This window comes from Equus caballus, chromosome 15, assembly GCF_041296265.1.
Source record: "Equus caballus isolate H_3958 breed thoroughbred chromosome 15, TB-T2T, whole genome shotgun sequence".
Taxonomy (NCBI): domain Eukaryota; kingdom Metazoa; phylum Chordata; class Mammalia; order Perissodactyla; family Equidae; genus Equus; species Equus caballus.
The window spans coordinates 30,979,830-30,997,156 of NC_091698.1; the positions used below are offsets into that span (position 1 = coordinate 30,979,830).

Genomic DNA, 17,327 nt, shown 5'->3' on the forward strand with positions numbered 1-17,327 from the left:
ATAAAGGAAGAGAGAGAGCTCAAGGATCACAGGGAGGTTTTTTGGGGGCCAGTTCTAGACGTGCTGGTGCACACCACTACTGCCATCAACCAGAACTCAGCTCTGCCGCACTGCAAGGGATGCTGGGAAATGTAGCCTACCTGTGTGCTCCAGAGGAAAAGCAAGTGAGCACTTGGCATCGTCTGTGCCACACTGGATACCCTACACAATTTGGAGACAATCCTCAGTGTCGTAGAATACGTGGAACAACAGGTACACACTGGTGTGGATGGGGAAGGTGTGAGGCCTGGAACAGCCTTTCCGGAAGGCAATGTGAAAGTATCTTGTTTCATTTGTAGGAGTTTATGCTACAGAATTGTGTCTGTACAAATATGAATGTACAAGGATGCACCCTGCAGTGTAGTTTACAATAATGAAATTCGGAGACATTGGACAAATAATGGTTTGTCTATAAAATGGGATGTATATGATAATTCAAAAATGAAGACAGATCTCCTTGTATTGTCATTTGAACAGATGTTCAATAAATGGGAATCATAATATAATTATAATATGATCTCACAAAGAATATTTACATATTAATTTTCAAAATAAGTATTACTTGCACATAGTACAAAAATTCAAAAGGTACGAAAGGCTATTCATTGAAAAGTCTCCCTTTTAACCCTGCTCCAGGTCATCGAGTTCCTCTCCTTGAAGGCAGCCAATGCTTTCCGTTTCTTGTATATCTTTCTAGAAGCATCTTATGTATACACCGGCAAATGCATACATATGTGGACACACTCCCACACATATGTAAGTGTATTTTTATCTTCCTTTTTTATACAAATGCTAATTTACTTACATGATGTTCTTTTTTCACCTAAAAATTTAGCTTGGCAATCATTCCATATCATTACATAAATAATTATCTCATTATTTTTATGGTTACATAATATTTCCTTACATGGATATACAAAAGGAATTATATTTAAAATCAAGTATTTTCAGTATATACATGGAACTATATGAAAAATATCCTCAAACTCTTCACGGCTTTTGCTAAGGCCACCAGTGACCTCCACGTTGCTACACTTCTCAGTCCTCATCTCTGCAGCTCTCAATGGGCTGACCCCTGACAAAGACTGTCTCCTTGGGGCCGGCCTGGTGGTGTAATGGTTGAGTTCGTGCACTCTGCTTCAGAAGCCCGGGGTCTGCAGGTTCAGATCCCTGGTACGAACCTACACACCATTCAACAAGCTATGCTGTGGCAGCTTCCCACATACAAAACAGAGGAAGACTTGTATGGATGTTAGCTCAGTGACAATTTTCCTCAAGCAAAAAAAAAAAAGAAAAAAAGAGGAAGATTGGCAACAGACCTTAGCTCAGGGACAATCTTCCTCACCAAAACAAAAAGAGAGAGAGACAGAGATTCTTTCCTTGATCAAACTTTAGTCAGATTCCTCTGGGCCCTCTTTTAGACTAGGCGTCAACCTTAGCCCCTGTCTTATGTTTGGTCTGCCCAGCCCAGTCTTAGCAAAGAATCCTGCTAAGTCAATTTAGGAAGAAGCCCCTCAACCTTGATAACTGACCAAGGTCCTCATCCCCCACTTTGAGCAAGAATTCTGTCAGGTTGGTTCAGCAAGAATTACCATACCACTGATGTCTCCTCTTGGTAATTTTCCATCCACTGACTCCCTCTCTCTGCTTGTTGGCTACAAATCCCCACTTGTCCTTGCTGTATTCAGAGTTGAGTCAGAGCTCTCTCCCCTGTTGCAGTAGTCCTGAATAAAGTCTTTCCTATTGTTTTAACAAGTGTCAGAATGATTTTTTCTTTAACTCCTCCTCATTTCCCGAAACTCTTCCTTCCCTGTCTTTCTTTACGTGCTCTGCAGGTGTCCTCCTACCTCTCTGGCCACTCGTCCACCTTCTCCTACCTAGCCATTATATGGTGGTATTCTTTAAGGCTGAAACCAAGTCTCTTTTTATTCTCTTCTCTCTGCAGTGATCTCATTTGTTATAGAGAGTATCAAACAAATCATTGGCTCACAGATGGCTATCTTCAGCCCAGGTGTCTGCCACTGGCTTCCACTGTCTACGTGGACTTTTCCTTGGATTTCAGAACTGAAGGCATCATCTTCCCCATCTTCTCATTTCCTTTGGCCACCATGCTCTTTCTCATTGCCATATCATTGCACCCTAGGTGGGAGTTCTCTTGCTTTAGTTAATTCCTACTCATCACTCCAACTTGAGCTCAGTCCAGAATCCTTTAGAGAGTCTTCTCTGTCCCCACCCTCCTGAGAGGGCCAGATTCTACTTCTATATGTTCTTATAGCAGCACCATAAACTTCTCACCCGTGGGCCCACTTGAAGGAGGAAATATCAGACAGCCCCAAATTGAGAGAGACTGTGCAAAATGACTGTCCGGGACTTTTCAAAAATGTCAGTGTCATGAAAGACAGAAAAAGTCCAGGGGATGGTGTTTGATTAAAACAGATTAAAGAGACATTGCCCCTGCCTGGACCATCTCTAAAAGCCATTGTTGGGACAATAGGGGATATTTGAATATGCACTGTATATTAGATAAGAGTATTATATAAATGTTAAATGTCTTGGGTTTGATAATGATATTGAGTTAATATAGAAGAATGTCCTTCTTCTTAGGAGATACATGTTGAAGTGTCTAGGGGTGAAATCTCAAAATAAATGCAACTTATTCTCAAACAGTTCAGAAAAAATTGTGCGTGTATGAATCACCATATATCTATATATATAACAATACATATATATCTATTCATATATGTTCATTCATTCATATATATGTGTATATATATTCATATATGTGTGTATTTACAGATATATACATGTATATATACACACTATATATAAATAGAGAGAGAGAGAGAACAAATATGGAAAAAGGCTAACAATTGATAAATGAAGGTGAAGGATGTACTGTACTATTCTTACAACAATTTATGGGTTTGAAATTTTCCAGAATAAAAAGTTAGGGGAAAATGAATGAACACATAAAGTATTAAAAGCTTTGGAGAAGAATTTGTTGACAACTGTCATTCAGGCCATGTTATCATCCTCTTTTTCTTTAATCCACTGTCCAGAAATATTGACTTTCTCAAAAAAAAAATTAGATCTGAGACAGTTTAATGATTTAAAGCACAATCTAGTTGATAACACAACTTAACTGGCTCAAGATCATGTCAATCCAGTATCCTTAAAAACCATGGATATCATATAGTTTAAGATTTTTTTCAATCAAATATTCTAACTTTCTATTTTGCCTAGTGCCACTCACACATTCATCTTTCAAAGAGAAATTAAAAGGGGAAAAGAAGATTTGATAATGTTATTATTGTTGCTGTTCCATGTCTTAAACCTTGGCTGTGTATACAGTTCCCCTTTTGTTCATTTAAAGAATGAAGAGGACTCAGTTAGTTTTGCCGTTAGTCTCGTCTGGTGAGGGACGATTCGTCCCCCTTGCTGCGATCCCTCACACTGTTCCTATTTTCTACCTAAACAATCATTTACTTAGATGCAGATCCTGTAACTTACATCACATCACCTGTATGAGCACTCACATCACCAATGTGAGCCCTCTGTGCTGGCTGCATCCTTCAGGCTTTTCATTCCTTGCCATTCACCAGTTACACCTGCAGCTTCCTGAACCATTGCATGTGAGGAAGGAGAAGAGTGTAGGTTTTCTTTTTCTCTTTGCTTTGAAGGAATTACCCTCTACCTTTTAATTCCTGTAGCCCTGAATAGAGAACTTGACCTTCTCTGGCAGCAAGATGAGAAAGGGGGAAGGCATGAGGAAAGGAGGAAAAAAATACCAAGATTTTCCACTGGCTAAATTAAAAATTTACAACATTTTCTGCTTTTTCTGATCAGATGCCTATCTTTTACTCAGTTGTGATTGTGCACATTTTACGGATCTTAATTTGACTATTAAGTTTTCCTTGAGAATTTGGGAATTTTATAAAGGCAATTGTTGGTTTCTATTAATGTCCTCTAAGTCCAAAATTCTCACTAGAGAATGTTGTTTCTTGTCTCTCAAGAATTTATGAGTTCACATCACGCACAGGAAAAATGATGTGGTTATCCTTGCTACTGGGGAGATGCCTTTCCTGACCCCGCTCCTCCCAGATGCCTTTCCTGACCCTGCTGCCCCGAGACTGCCATCTCCATGGGGCTTTCTTAGGCATCAAGGCCACCTCCGTTTGGAGAGATGCCAGAGGTGGAAGCATCAGCCAGACCATGACTTTATTCTACTTGTCTACGTCTGATCAGACTCCAAGAGAGAATTTTAGTTCATAGAGGGTACACCTTATAACCTGTGTTCCTGGAGGAGAATAACATACCAAGGTGGGATCACCTTGAAACAGGTTTGCGCTAGCTAGAGCCACGTTGCCTTCCCCCCACCCACATTTTTATACAAAGAGATCAACTGCCCAGAAAAGTAAGTCTGCCTATTGTTTTTAAACTGTGTTAAGCTCATTGTCTTGGCAACATCCCTATCCCAGAAGAGAGGCTGAAAGTCCATCTCATCTTGAGCAAATAGTGACTTGGCCTCATCTAACTTCATTTAAGCGAGCTGCTGTCTTATCTCCCATTTTAACCACAGAACCTTATCTAGCATTTTCTTTTTGTTGTCTACCGGAAGTGACAAGGAAAACAAAAAGAGAGATGAATTGCCTAGATCACAAAGCAGAGAGAGGCAGCTCCCAGCTGGCTCCCAACGTTTGCAGCCAGGGCAAGAGTGAAATGGAGGCCCTTGCGCCGATATATCCGATGTTTGAAAGTAACAAGCTGCTAAATGAAGTATGTCCTATCTTCCTGCCATGATAAATATATGTTTATATTAACAAAATAAAAAAGATGTATAAAGCTATGGCTATATATAATAAAAGTCGGCAACATATCAAAGGTAATATTTATTGCTCATGTCTGGGTAATTGGTGATGGTGGATGAGTATTAAAGACAAGAAGAATTTAGAATTATTAAATATTTATTTCATTAAAGTATCTTTTGCCTTCATTTCAGCAAAATCACTAACTTGTTAAAATTAAGATTTTTACTTAATTTGAGAAGAAGCAGGAAAGTGGGTGCTCAGCACTATTGGGAAATATGTCATTATGCAGGAATCTATGGCATTCGTGATATCACGCATTTCTAGTGGAAATGTAAAATGGTGCGGCTGTTTTGGAAAACAGTCTGTCAGTTCCTCAAAAAGTTAAACATGGAGTTACCATATGACCCAGCAATTTCACACTCCTGGGTATCTTCCACCCAAGAGAGTTGAAAACCTATATTCATACAGAAATTTCTGCAACAATGTTCATAGCAACGTAATTCATAATAGTCCCAAAGTGAAACAACCCAAATATTCATAAACTGATGAGTGGATAAGCAAAATATGATATCTTCATACGATGGAGTATTATTCAGCCATAAGAAAGGGTGAAATACTGATACATGGACGAACCTTGAAAACATTATGTTAAGTAAAGGAAGGCAGTCACAAAGGACTACATACTGTATGATTCCATGTATATGAAATGGCCAGAATAGGCAAATCCAGAGACAGAAAAGTAGATTCATGGTTGCCAGGGACCAGGGGAAGGGAAGAACGGAGAGTGAATGCTCATGGCTACCGGGTTTGATTTTGGGGTGATAGAAATATTCTGCAGTTAGTTGTGATGGTTGCACAACTTTGTGAATATATTATAAACCAATGAATAGTATACTTTAAAAGGTTGAATTTATAGTATGTGAATTATGTCTCAAAAAAAGATTGCTATAAATAACCCACAAATTTTAAAAAGCCAGCTTATTCATGGATTCATTCAGTCACTCAGTCAGTCAGACACATATTGAGCATGTATACAGTGCTAGGCACTATTTTAAGGGCTGGGATTACTTATGTGAGTGAACAAAATACACAAAAAACCCCTGCCCTTGTGAAGGTGATAGATTAGAGTACAAGGAGAACGTTTGGCTAAAGTGCTAGAAAGAGGATCTGTAAGAAAGAAAATGGTTGAAGTGAGTGTATTGCCGAAAACTGGCTGGAAATTTCATAAATGCAGTCTCTGTTGGGTCCAGAAAAAAACCCAACCCTCCCAGGGCCCCTGAGAATTTGTGGCCATGTTCTCAGACTTCAGAAGGCCCAAGAATCACCGGAAGGTCTGAGTAAGAACGGAGCTTGCCCAGAATTCTAGTCCCTACATTTAATCACACTTTTCCTAATGGAGAATTTAAAACAAATACAAAAATAGGCTAGAATGATGACAGCGATCCAGCCCCAATGACAACTCTGAAAGACCAGCTGCATTGAGGGCTGGTCAGCACAATGAGGTTTCTCAACAGCATCACTATTGACGTTTTAGGCTGGATAATTCTTTGTGAGGGGGCTGTCCTGGCCATTGTAGTACACATGTTTAGCAGCATCTCTGGCACCTACCTACTAGATACCAGTAGCCTCTCAACCCACAGTCATGATAATCAAAAATGTCTCTAGATATTGTCTAATGTCCCCTGGGACAGAAAAATCACTCTTGGTTAAGAACCATTGCCTTAGATGATACTGTAAGAGCTAGTTGTATTACATTTTTACTGACTCTTGGACTGTCCCTGGTGGACCAGCCCTCTAGTCCAATACTTCGAAAACAAATTAAAGACACCCTTCTTTGGGCTGCAAACTGTGAAAACAAATTGTGGTTGATGATTCAATGTATCAGGCTCATGGTAAGGACCCTTTCTCTGATGAGGCTGACTGGAGTCAAGTTCTGGTCAAGCCTGTGCTGTCCAGATTGCCCCCTGGATCCACCATTGTACTGAACGTGGCACTGCATCCACCATCATACTCTGGGCACAAAGTAAAGGACCCTGTTTCTGCTGCAGAAGACTCCACTGCATGCCCGACTTGTGACTTCTGCCCAAAGTTGGCATCTTTATCTCACAGTGAAGGAAGTCACATGACAGGGGCCATTGGCTTCACCCACTCCTGACCGATTGACTACATTGGATTTTTGACTCTCCCTTTTATTGCTTCCAATGGTGCTTCACCACTGTTGACACTTTTTCAGTTTATGATGTTGCTGTTTCAGTCTGATTAACCAACTCTGGGCATACCATTGTGGCCTTTGAGACTAAACTGTCATGTGTTTGGCTTTTTGGATCATTTACGGTTTGACAATGCTGCATCTTTTGTAACAAAGCCTGCAAAGCCACTCAACAATGAGCTGGGGGTCAAAGTATTCAATGAATCTACATGCTCTTTATCATCCACAGACATCTGGTATTGTTGAGCTTTGAACTACCCTCCTCAAAAGTCAACTTAGGCAGATTTCAGACTCTACCTCTCCCACGTCCTTCTTGTCCAAACACTTTAGTAAGAGAGTTTGGTCACTGCAATGTCTTTGTACTGTGCCAACTTGGCTAGACTGAACTACGTTTCCCAGAATTTCCGTAGCTCAGTATTGGCCTCTGTTGATGGCAGGTTGGATATTCATCAGCATCACAGACATAGTAGCCTTGGTAAGGGGAAGGCCAGTCTATTGAACTCATGCATAGACTCCAGCATTCCCACTATGGACAGGCCATCTCATACATGGCCTATTCCGTGTACACGATTCCCACTTGTACGTGGGCCCATTGAGCATTGGCAACACCATCTGATTAAATTTGTGAAAAGCTATCATCCGAATTTTGTACAGGCCAAACCTATGAGTCAAATGAACATGTGGTGGGAATCACCACCTCTGCATCTTGTGAGTCGTGGATGGCGGCACTAAGGGATAGGGATTGCCCTAGAGATGAGGAATCACTTTTTGGGTTGGTATCTTAGTGGTGGAGGTGAGGAGGGAGCCGTCCAGGAGCTTTCACTTGGCTTGTCCCTCCATAATAGCCCTGATTCTCTGAGTCAGGGAAGAAATGTGGGGATTCTGCCAGTTGTGAAGTATGTCTAATGTGACTGGGGAAATGACCACAAGATTAGCACAGAGTCCCAGCTGGCCCACGGTGACATGGGCTTCTCCCAAAACTGCCATCTGCAGACATTCACAAGTCCACCTGCTTCCAGTGGACCGTGGGGCACTCTCTGGAGGCTATGGTCAGACAAGAGCCAGCACCCACAATGTAGCCTCAAATGGAATGAGCACAAGCTGTGAATGAGACCAGAATCTGACTCTTGCTCTCACTTTTCCCCAGGTTTTTTCGGGAGGAGGTGAGGAGGCAAGTACTCTAAGCTCCCTGAGCCTGTTTCTTCCTCTACAAGATGGAGCTAAAAACACTCATCTGATTCTTGTAAGGATATGGCACACATCAAGTGTTTCAAGTGCTGCCTGGAATACAGTCTAATGACCATCAATACCGTTCATTTCTTTTGGAAAGAGAATACAAACCTCAGTCATTACAATTCCTTCATCAATATTTGAATAACTTACATTCCATAGTGTTTTTTATTTTTCTAATTTCCTTTCAAATGTTTTACATCATTTAATTATTCATAATATTTCTTGGAAGTAGCTTGAGCTGATATAAATCCCCACTTGAGATTTTGGATACTAAGGCCCAAAGAGTACAGATGACTTTCCCCTTATTTTCAAATAATGAGCTATACAATTTAACTTATATTTTAAACATACAGTTGTACCCCCTACACTAGCACCTAACTTAGAAAATTACTTTTTATAAATGTCATTGAGGGTGTAGGAAATTTTGCTCCAACTACAGCTACTAGGAGTGTAGATTGGAAAAGCATGTCTCCAAGACTTTATAAGACTGGGGAAAATATCAATAACTTTACCTCAGCAATTCCCATCTAGAAATTCATCATAAGGAAATAATTCTAAAAATCATCAGAGATTTAGCTACAAAGGTTCCATCACATTATGGTTCATCAAATTGTGGAAAAGGAAGTCATGTAATTATTTTAAAATGCAGGATTTGTTCAATAAATTTTGGCACATCTACGTAGTGGAATACAATACAGTCATTACAATTAAAAGATATTAACAGTATATTATTGAGTAATGTAATACACCTATTGTCAATTTCATTTCGATGTTAAAAAAAATGTGCAGGAATAGCCAAAATATTTTTTTTTAATTTGAGTTCGTAATAGTTTACATCATTATTAAAGTTCAGTTGTACATTATTTCTTATCTGTCACCACATAGGAGCTCCCCTTCACCCTCTGTGCCCACCCCCCACCCCCCTTCCCCTGGTAACCACCACTGAACTGTTTTCTTTGTCCATTTGCTTGTTCTTATTCCACATACAAGTGAAATCATCTGGTGTTTGTTTTTCTCAGTGTTGCTTATTTTGCTAAGCATAATTCCCTCCAGGTCCACCCATGTTGTTGCAAATGGGATGATTTTGTCTCTTTTTCTGGCTGAGTAGTATTCCATTGTATATATATACCACATCTTCTCTATCCAATCATCATTCGATGGGCACTTGGATTGTTTCCATGTCTTGGCTATTGTGAATAGTGCTGCAATGAACACAGGGGTGCATATGTTACTTTGGATTGTTGATTTGAAATTGTTTGGGTAGATACCTAGTGGTGGAATAGCTGGGTCATATGGTAGTTCTATTTTTAATTTTTTGAGGAATCTCCATACTGTTTTCCATAGTGGCTGCACCGGTTTGCATTCCCACCAGCAGTGTATGAGGGTTCCCTTTTCTCCACATCCTCTCCAACACTTGTTGTTTTTAGTCTTAGTGATTATAGCCATTTTAACAGGCATAAGGTGGTATATTAGTGTAGTTGTTTTTTTTTTTTTGAGGAAGATTAGCCCTGAGCTAACTACTGCCAATCCTCCTCTTTTTGCTGAGGAAGACTGGCCCTGAGCTAACATCCATGCCCATTTCCTCTACTTTTTATATGTGGGATGCCTACCACAGCATGGCTTTTTGCCAAGCGGTGTCATGTCTGCACCTGGGATCCGAAACGGTGAAGTGCAGGCTACGGAGAAGCAGAAGGTGCGCACTTAACAGCTGCGCCACCGGGCCAGCCTCGCTTAGTGCAGTTTTGATTTGCATTTCCCTGATGATTAGTGATGTTGAACATCTTTTCATACATTTATTGGCCATCTGTATATCGTCTTTGGGAAAATGTTAGCCAAAATATTTTTGACAAGGAAGAACAAAGACAGGGCATCTGTCATTCTGATATCAGAACATGCTGTGGGGCATGGCCTTTGGAATGAGGTGGTGTCAGCATAAGACCAGAAAACAGATCAATGGAATGGATAGAATGGATATCCAGGGCTGGGGTGGGGGGTGGGGGGCAAGACTCATTTATACATGCAAATTTACCTTACAATAGAAGAGGCATTTTAAACGAGTGGCAAAGGAACTAACTATTTAATAATGGTGTTGAAAGAATCAAATATTTTCAAAAAAGAATGATCCAGACAGATTAAAGAGCTAAATATAAAACAAGTGTATTGGAAGAAAACATAGTTGGGTTGTTTATTTCATTAAGGCAAGAAAATCTACTTTAATAAAGGCAAAAAATGCAACAGAAAAGATGAGTAAACTTGTTTTTATCAAAATTTTAAAGTTTTGCTTAGCAAATAAGTCATCAACAAATTTACAAGATAGAAGACTGACTGGAAGAAAACATATGTCCTACTATAAAAGACAAAATAATAAATCCAGAATATATACAGCAATCCTACAAATCAAAAATAAAAGGACAAAGGACTCAAAAGAAAAGTGGGACAGTTTAGCACATAATAACCCCATTCCCAGTTATCAACTCCTCCCCAGTATCAGTGTTAAACATCCCATGTTCATTACACACTCTTTGGAGGAGGAGATTTCCCCATCCCACAGCCTGGGCTGGCCACGAGACTTGCTTTAGCCAATAGAAGGTGAGGAGCAGTGACATATGCCACATCCAAGCCCAAGATTTAACTGTCCCGTGTGGCTTGGTTCAGTCTTCTGTGTTTCTTCTCTCTGCTGTGGGAGTAGCCCAGCTAGATGAGAGGTGCTCCTTCAGTCTGAGTCCAGGGATGGGAAGCTAAACTAAGCACAGTACAGCCTGACCTCAGCCCTCATGTAAAATGATCAAGAACCAGATGCTTTCACTGTTTTATTAGCCACTGAGATACTGGGGTTATTTGTGATGGCAGCAACAACTCCATGATACAGAGAGGAGCAGGAGATTCACAAAAGAGGAAAGCAAAAGCATGCAACCTCCCTAGCCATCAGAGAAATGTAGATGTCAGTGACATTTTTGGTCCTTCAGTTTGACAAAAACCAAAAACTCTGATAAAATCTAATGTTGGCGTGGAAATGGGTACCTTCTACCCAGTATTAGCTTGCACTCAAACTGCACATAAAATAAACTTACAGCACCCAAAACATCTTTGGAGCAAAATTAAGGCAAGGTTGTTTCCTAACATGGAAATGCTCATGGAATTCTGTAAAGTGCTGCTCATCCTCCTTCCCGCGAGGTAGTGCTGTCCCACAGAGTCCAGAGGATGCTTCCTCCTTGTGGGGCCTCTGGCTGGGAACTGCTGCGTGGAGATTTGTGAGTGTCTTTGCCTGAAACCCTAAAGTGAAGCCACACTTCTTATAGCTTATCTATTTAGTGTATTTTCAAGCAAAGTCATTATACTAAAAAAAAAGGAGTCATTGCAAAAAGTGGTACAGCTTTAGTCATTAACCGAATAGTCATTATCTGCAGGTAAGTCCATATCCCCGTATTTTAAAGATACAGAGATATAGTTTATTCTTTCTAGGTCTTAGGCTGGACTCAGACTAGGCAAGTGTTTATTACATCATTTTTTAAAATAAATAAAAGTGGGCCATCATAGAGTAGTGACGACAGTGTATTATGGAAAAAAATTTTGATTGGTTCAAGTCTGAGCTCTTGAGGTACAAAGAGCAGCAAGAAGGAATTTATAAAATTAAAACCTGATGCTAATGAAACAGGAAATAAAAACAAAGCAAAAAATAATTACAATGATTAATTCCAAGTTCCTTCTTCAGGAGCCTGATTAAGGATAAAGAAAGTAAAAGATTAAAAGCGATACATTTAAATATCAGAAAAGAAATGTAACCAGAAATTGTCTGGAAACTACTGTGCACTAATATATTACAAATACTTCCTGCTGAACCTTTAAAGATCAGATTTGGCACAAGTAGAAAACATGAGTATCCTAGTTACTGTGGAAAAGTTTAGAAAGGTGACTCAAAACAGTACAAAAAACACCCGTATACCCTTTACTCAGATTTGCCTATTGTTAACATTTTGCCTCATTTGCTTTATTGCTTGTTCCCCCCACTCTCTCTGTATCTTAATTTTTTTTTCCTGAACGATTTGAGAATATATTGCAAATATCACGGCCCTTTACCCGGCCCTAATGAAAGGGAGCTTCTGGTATCAATGAGAAACGGTGGTGGAGTCCTCTGTAGGCTCGGGTGACGGAAACATACGATGTTACTGAACTGAACTCCTTAGTGTTACTGGGAATGACAGGATTCTGAAATAGCAGAGGCAGGTGGAGGCACTTAACCATCAGGGGCAAGATGGATGTGATTACTGGAGTGGCAACCAGGGCGTCTTGATACACAGAGATTTGTGGCAATGGCTAATGACACATAATGTCTTTGGGGAAGAGATATTTATTAGAACAGAGTATTGTTTGATTGTTTGAAGAGCTGGGGAGTAGAAGCCTGTTGTCATCACCACAATGGAAAATCACAAGTCCTCACTCAGTTTCTAGATCTGAGTTAGTTCTCATACAGATGCAAGGGGAAACCAGTTCCCTTTGAGAAATGGCCTGGCAATGCCACTGCAAATATATACAATATTTCTCTAGTTCTTCCCTAAAGGGACCTATGACCGTGTTCTAGAGAAACTGTCCATCACAGAAAGGGGGACCTAGATTTCTCAAGGGCTGTGAAATACTGGGCTCTGAGGTGACTCTGTTACCAGGGGATGTGAAATGCTGTCGTGGTTCTCTTGGCTAGAGCGGGGCTTATAGAGGCAAGGCAATTTTACCAAACCAAGTTTGTCGTGCCCACTGCATGATTATGCCAATCCCTGAGATGACAAGTTTGCAAAGAGAAAGGGTTTAATAACAAGGCAGCCAGGCAAGGAGGCAGGAAAACCAATCTCAAATCCACCTCCCCCAAAACGGCGATTAGAGATATTTATCAGATAAAGGGGAGAGGTGGTCTGAAGTGGGAATAGATGATTGGAGGGAAGGAGAAGTGAGGTAATTGATGATCTGAGCAAGTGTAGTCAAGTTTCATGGCTCTTCACGGGATGCACGTTCACAAAATGGTGGTGTTGCCATGATCTGAGGATAGAGTTTTCAGCTCCTTGACATCAAAGGGTCACCTACTGGTCATCTGCACAGGCCCAGTTGATGAATCAGTGGTCTTAACCAGCCTGAACTGGACAAGGAATCGACTCTCAGTTCCTGAAAAACTCAAGCACCTGTTACCATGGTGACCTAGGCATCAGAGATGTTATCTAGAGGGTGAGTTTTAGTAACGCATTATCTAATCACTTTTGCATACAGACAACTAACTCAGTGTAGTTCAAGCGAGCTGGTCCCCAGTTTCAGTAACAGAGGGAGTCCTGCCTCATATTTGTCTCACTGTGGATCTAGTGAGTCCATAGATCCATCTTGCAGTTATTTTCCAATCTCCTAATTGGAATGGAGGTGTTTAACAGCTAGCAGAACTCACAGACTGGTTCCCTCACCAATTATGTTAGGAAGAGCCAAGTGTAAAGTGTCAAGACAGTAAATAAAGAACAGCATCCCATGGGGTAGAATTGTAGAGATTAACACCTACATCAAAGACTGAAGATGAAGGCATGGTACCATATCCCTATTTGGTTCTCATGTATAAAAAACCCAAATGGATTCTAGTGGATGACTGTGGATTTCCATCAACTTAACCAAGTGATAGCCCAGTTGTAGCTGCTGAGCTGGATCTTTACCTGAACAGATCAATACAGCCTTTGGTGCTTGGCGCGCAGCCACTGATCTGGCAAATGCATTCTTTTCGATTTCCATCAGTAAAAAGGTGCGAAGGCATTTTGTCTGCATATGGGAAGGAGGACAGCAGAATACATTGACTGCCTTGCCCCAGTGCTATATTAACTCTCCTGCCGTCTGTCACAATATAATCCCCAGGGACCTTGATCCACTTTGACATTCTATAGAACATAATGTTAATTGGACCTGGTAGAACAAAATATGCTAAGTACTCTGAATGTCCAGATGCCAGCTGGTGGGGAAAGAAGACTCCCTTCCCTAAAATTCAAGGGCTTTGCAATATTGGTGAAATTTTTTTTTTTTTTAAGATTAGCATCTGAGCTAACACCTGTTGCCAATTTTTTTTTCCTGCTTTATCTCCCCCAACTGCCCCCCCCCCCCGCCCCAGTACATAGTTGTATATCTTAGTTGCAGGTCCTTCTAGTTGTGGCATATGGGACGCCACCTCAACATGGCCTGACCAGGGGTGCCATGTCCTCGCCCAGGATCTGAACCAGTGAAACCCTGGGCCACCGAACCGGAGCACATGAGCTTAACCACTCCACCACAGGGCTGGCCCCTATTGGTGAAGTTTTAGGGGGGCAACACGCCTGGAACAAGATGCTGCACCTCCTATTACTAAGAAAGAGGCATAGAACTTGTTGGAACTCCTCAGATTTTGAGGCATCATATACCATATTGGTAGTATAGCATTGCTTCATTTATTTCCTAGTTAACGCACAAAGCAAGAGGAGATTTGCAGTAGATCCAGGGTATGAAGCAAACTACCCTGCTCCTTGGCCTCTACAACTCAGCAGGTCCTGTGGTGCTAACGTATCCATGGTAGGTAAAGATGCCATTCTGTGTCTCAGGAAGATCCAGCAGGAGAGTTGCAGCACAGACCCCCAGGGATCTGCAGTATGCCTTCTGTAACAGAGAACGATTTGCCATTCATTTGAAAAACAGCTCCTGTTATGCCTTTGAGCCCTAAGAGAGACTTTCAAATTGACCCTGGGGCATCAAATGACTTTGAAACTTGAGCTGCCTCTCAAGTTGCAGTAACAATTTATCATATAATGGAAATGGTAATTCAGGAGCAGGTCCAGAGAACACAAGTAAGTTAAATGGATAAATGATCCAGATTCCCATGCCATCCACCTCTGTTGCACTGATGCCATTCTTTCGGCTCATGCTTATAGCCTCTCAGGGATTTGTATGATCAATTGATGGAAGAAAATCTTGGGCCTTGTTGGCGTGAGCTGAAATGGACTGCTACTACATTATAGCCCTACTCAAGGTGGTCTCAAGAATAGCGATGAGGAGAAATCTTCCCAGCGATCAGAGCTGCGAGCAGTATACTTTGTACAGAGGGAGAAGAGGCATGAAGTAGGTAAGTATATGGACTCCTGAGCTGCCGTGGTGGATGGCTTGGTTAGTTGGTCAGGGGCCTAGAAGGGGCAAGATAGGAAGACTAGATACCATAGGGTCTGAGGAAGAGACCTTTGGATGAACTCATGTGTGTGGGCACAAACTGTGTGCATCTTTGTGTTTCAAGTCAGTGCCCACCAGAGAGCATCCACCTCAGAAGATGCACTCAAACAGCCATGTGAACAGGATGGCTTATCTGGTGGGCATCAGCTAGCCTCTGTCTTTTGTAACTCCAGTGTTTGTTTCATTGACATAAGAAGAAACAGCACAGGCTCTTTCTCTCCAATGCTGATCCAGCTCAACCTTTACCCTGTCACCAACTGGGACCAGCACTGTGCGATATGGTACCTTCCTTTGGAAGATACTGGCCAGCCTCTTGATGGCAAATTGATGACATTAGACTACTTCTATCACAGAAGGAACAGTGATTCATTCTTACTAAAATTGACACCACTCCACCTGTGGGTGTGCTTCACTGCCCATAATGTCTCTGCCAGCACCACTACACAGTGGCTTAATGAATGCCTGATTTTCCAACATGGGATTCTGCACGGTACCACCTCAGAACAGGGGACATTTGAGCGTGAACGAAACATAACAATGGATACCTAATAATGGGATCCACTAGTTCCACCATTCAGAAGCAGCCAGCCAGACACAACTTTGGAATGGCCCATTAAAACCTCAGCCATCGTGCCATCTTGAGAACCACAGGTAGCATTCTCCTTCCTCCAGGGAGGCAGTCTATGCATTGCACCAATAGCTAGAAGACACAGGTCTTGGAATCAAGGGGTAGAGAGTGTTTTTTTTTTTGCCATCACTCACAATGAGCCAGTTGCCAGCTTTGGGCTTCCCATCCTTGCAATTTGAGGCTCCACTGGATCTGAGGGCCTGGTTCATGGAGAGCAAATGCTTGCGCAAGGGGATGAAGTAAGGTTTCAGCTTCCTTGGACTTATTTTTTCCTTTTTGAAACTTCTTATGTTGGATACATACATGCATCTTTAATTTTTAGCCTTTATTTTTCTCTAACATGAGCATTTAAGGCTACAAATATCTAGAGTGCTTATGATATGGTGGTATTGTCATTATGTTTCATTTCTGCGTATTCAGTGACTCCCACTATGGTTTCTTCTTTGGCATGTGAATTATTTAAAAGTTATTTCATGAATTTTCAAATATGGTTTTTTTCTTATTTTCTTTAGGTTAATACTTTCTTATTTAATTGAATTGTGGTCAGAGAGTGACATCAATCCTTTGAGATTTGATGAAGTATGTCCCATGGTATCTTTTTTCATAAAAGTTCTATATGAGATTCAAAACAGTGTGTATTCCACAATTATATACAGCATTCTATGTCTGCCCAAAAGTTAAGCTTGTTGGCCGTAGAGTTTAGTCAATATAGTAACATCTTGATCTAAATATTACAGAAAGTGATGTGTAAAATATGCCATGGATAGTAGCATTGTGAATTCCTCCTTGTAGTTCTGTCCATTTTTAATTTACACATAGTATTTTGATGCTATTTAGTTAGGTTCACACAAGTTTCTATTTGTTTTATGTTCCTGATAAAGAGGATTGATCCTCTTTATCTCCAGTAATGCTTTTTGCCTTAAATTCTATTTTGTCTAATAATAACATGGCCACATCTGGCTTCTTTTCATTAGTTTGTCTAATATATCCTTTTGCATTCCTTTACTATAAATTCTTCTGGAAATTAAATATTTAGATGTTTCTTGTCAACAATATATAGCCATATTTTCTATAATTCATTCTAGCGATCTTTGTCTTTTTTAAGTGAAAAATTTCAGTTGTGTTATTTACATTTGATTACAGTTTATATGATAATTAGCAATCTCTTTGGATTATTTTGGCTATCTTATTTTGTGCTTGCTTT

General features: G+C 40.7%; 2 long non-coding RNA genes across 2 annotated transcripts in view; one reads left to right on the forward strand and one right to left on the reverse strand.

Annotated features, from left to right (window-relative positions):
• LOC138917823 (uncharacterized) lies at positions 1-10,531 on the forward strand. Its single transcript, XR_011426303.1, has 3 exons — positions 1-252; positions 676-795; positions 8,204-10,531. It is a non-coding gene; the product is annotated as an uncharacterized lncRNA (long non-coding RNA).
• Positions 9,367-17,327, reverse strand: part of LOC138917822 (uncharacterized) — a 20,444-nt gene continuing 12,483 nt past the window's right edge. The window contains exon 3 of the long non-coding RNA XR_011426302.1: positions 9,367-9,491. This is a non-coding gene — a long non-coding RNA (uncharacterized lncRNA). The remainder of the gene's footprint in view (positions 9,492-17,327) is intronic.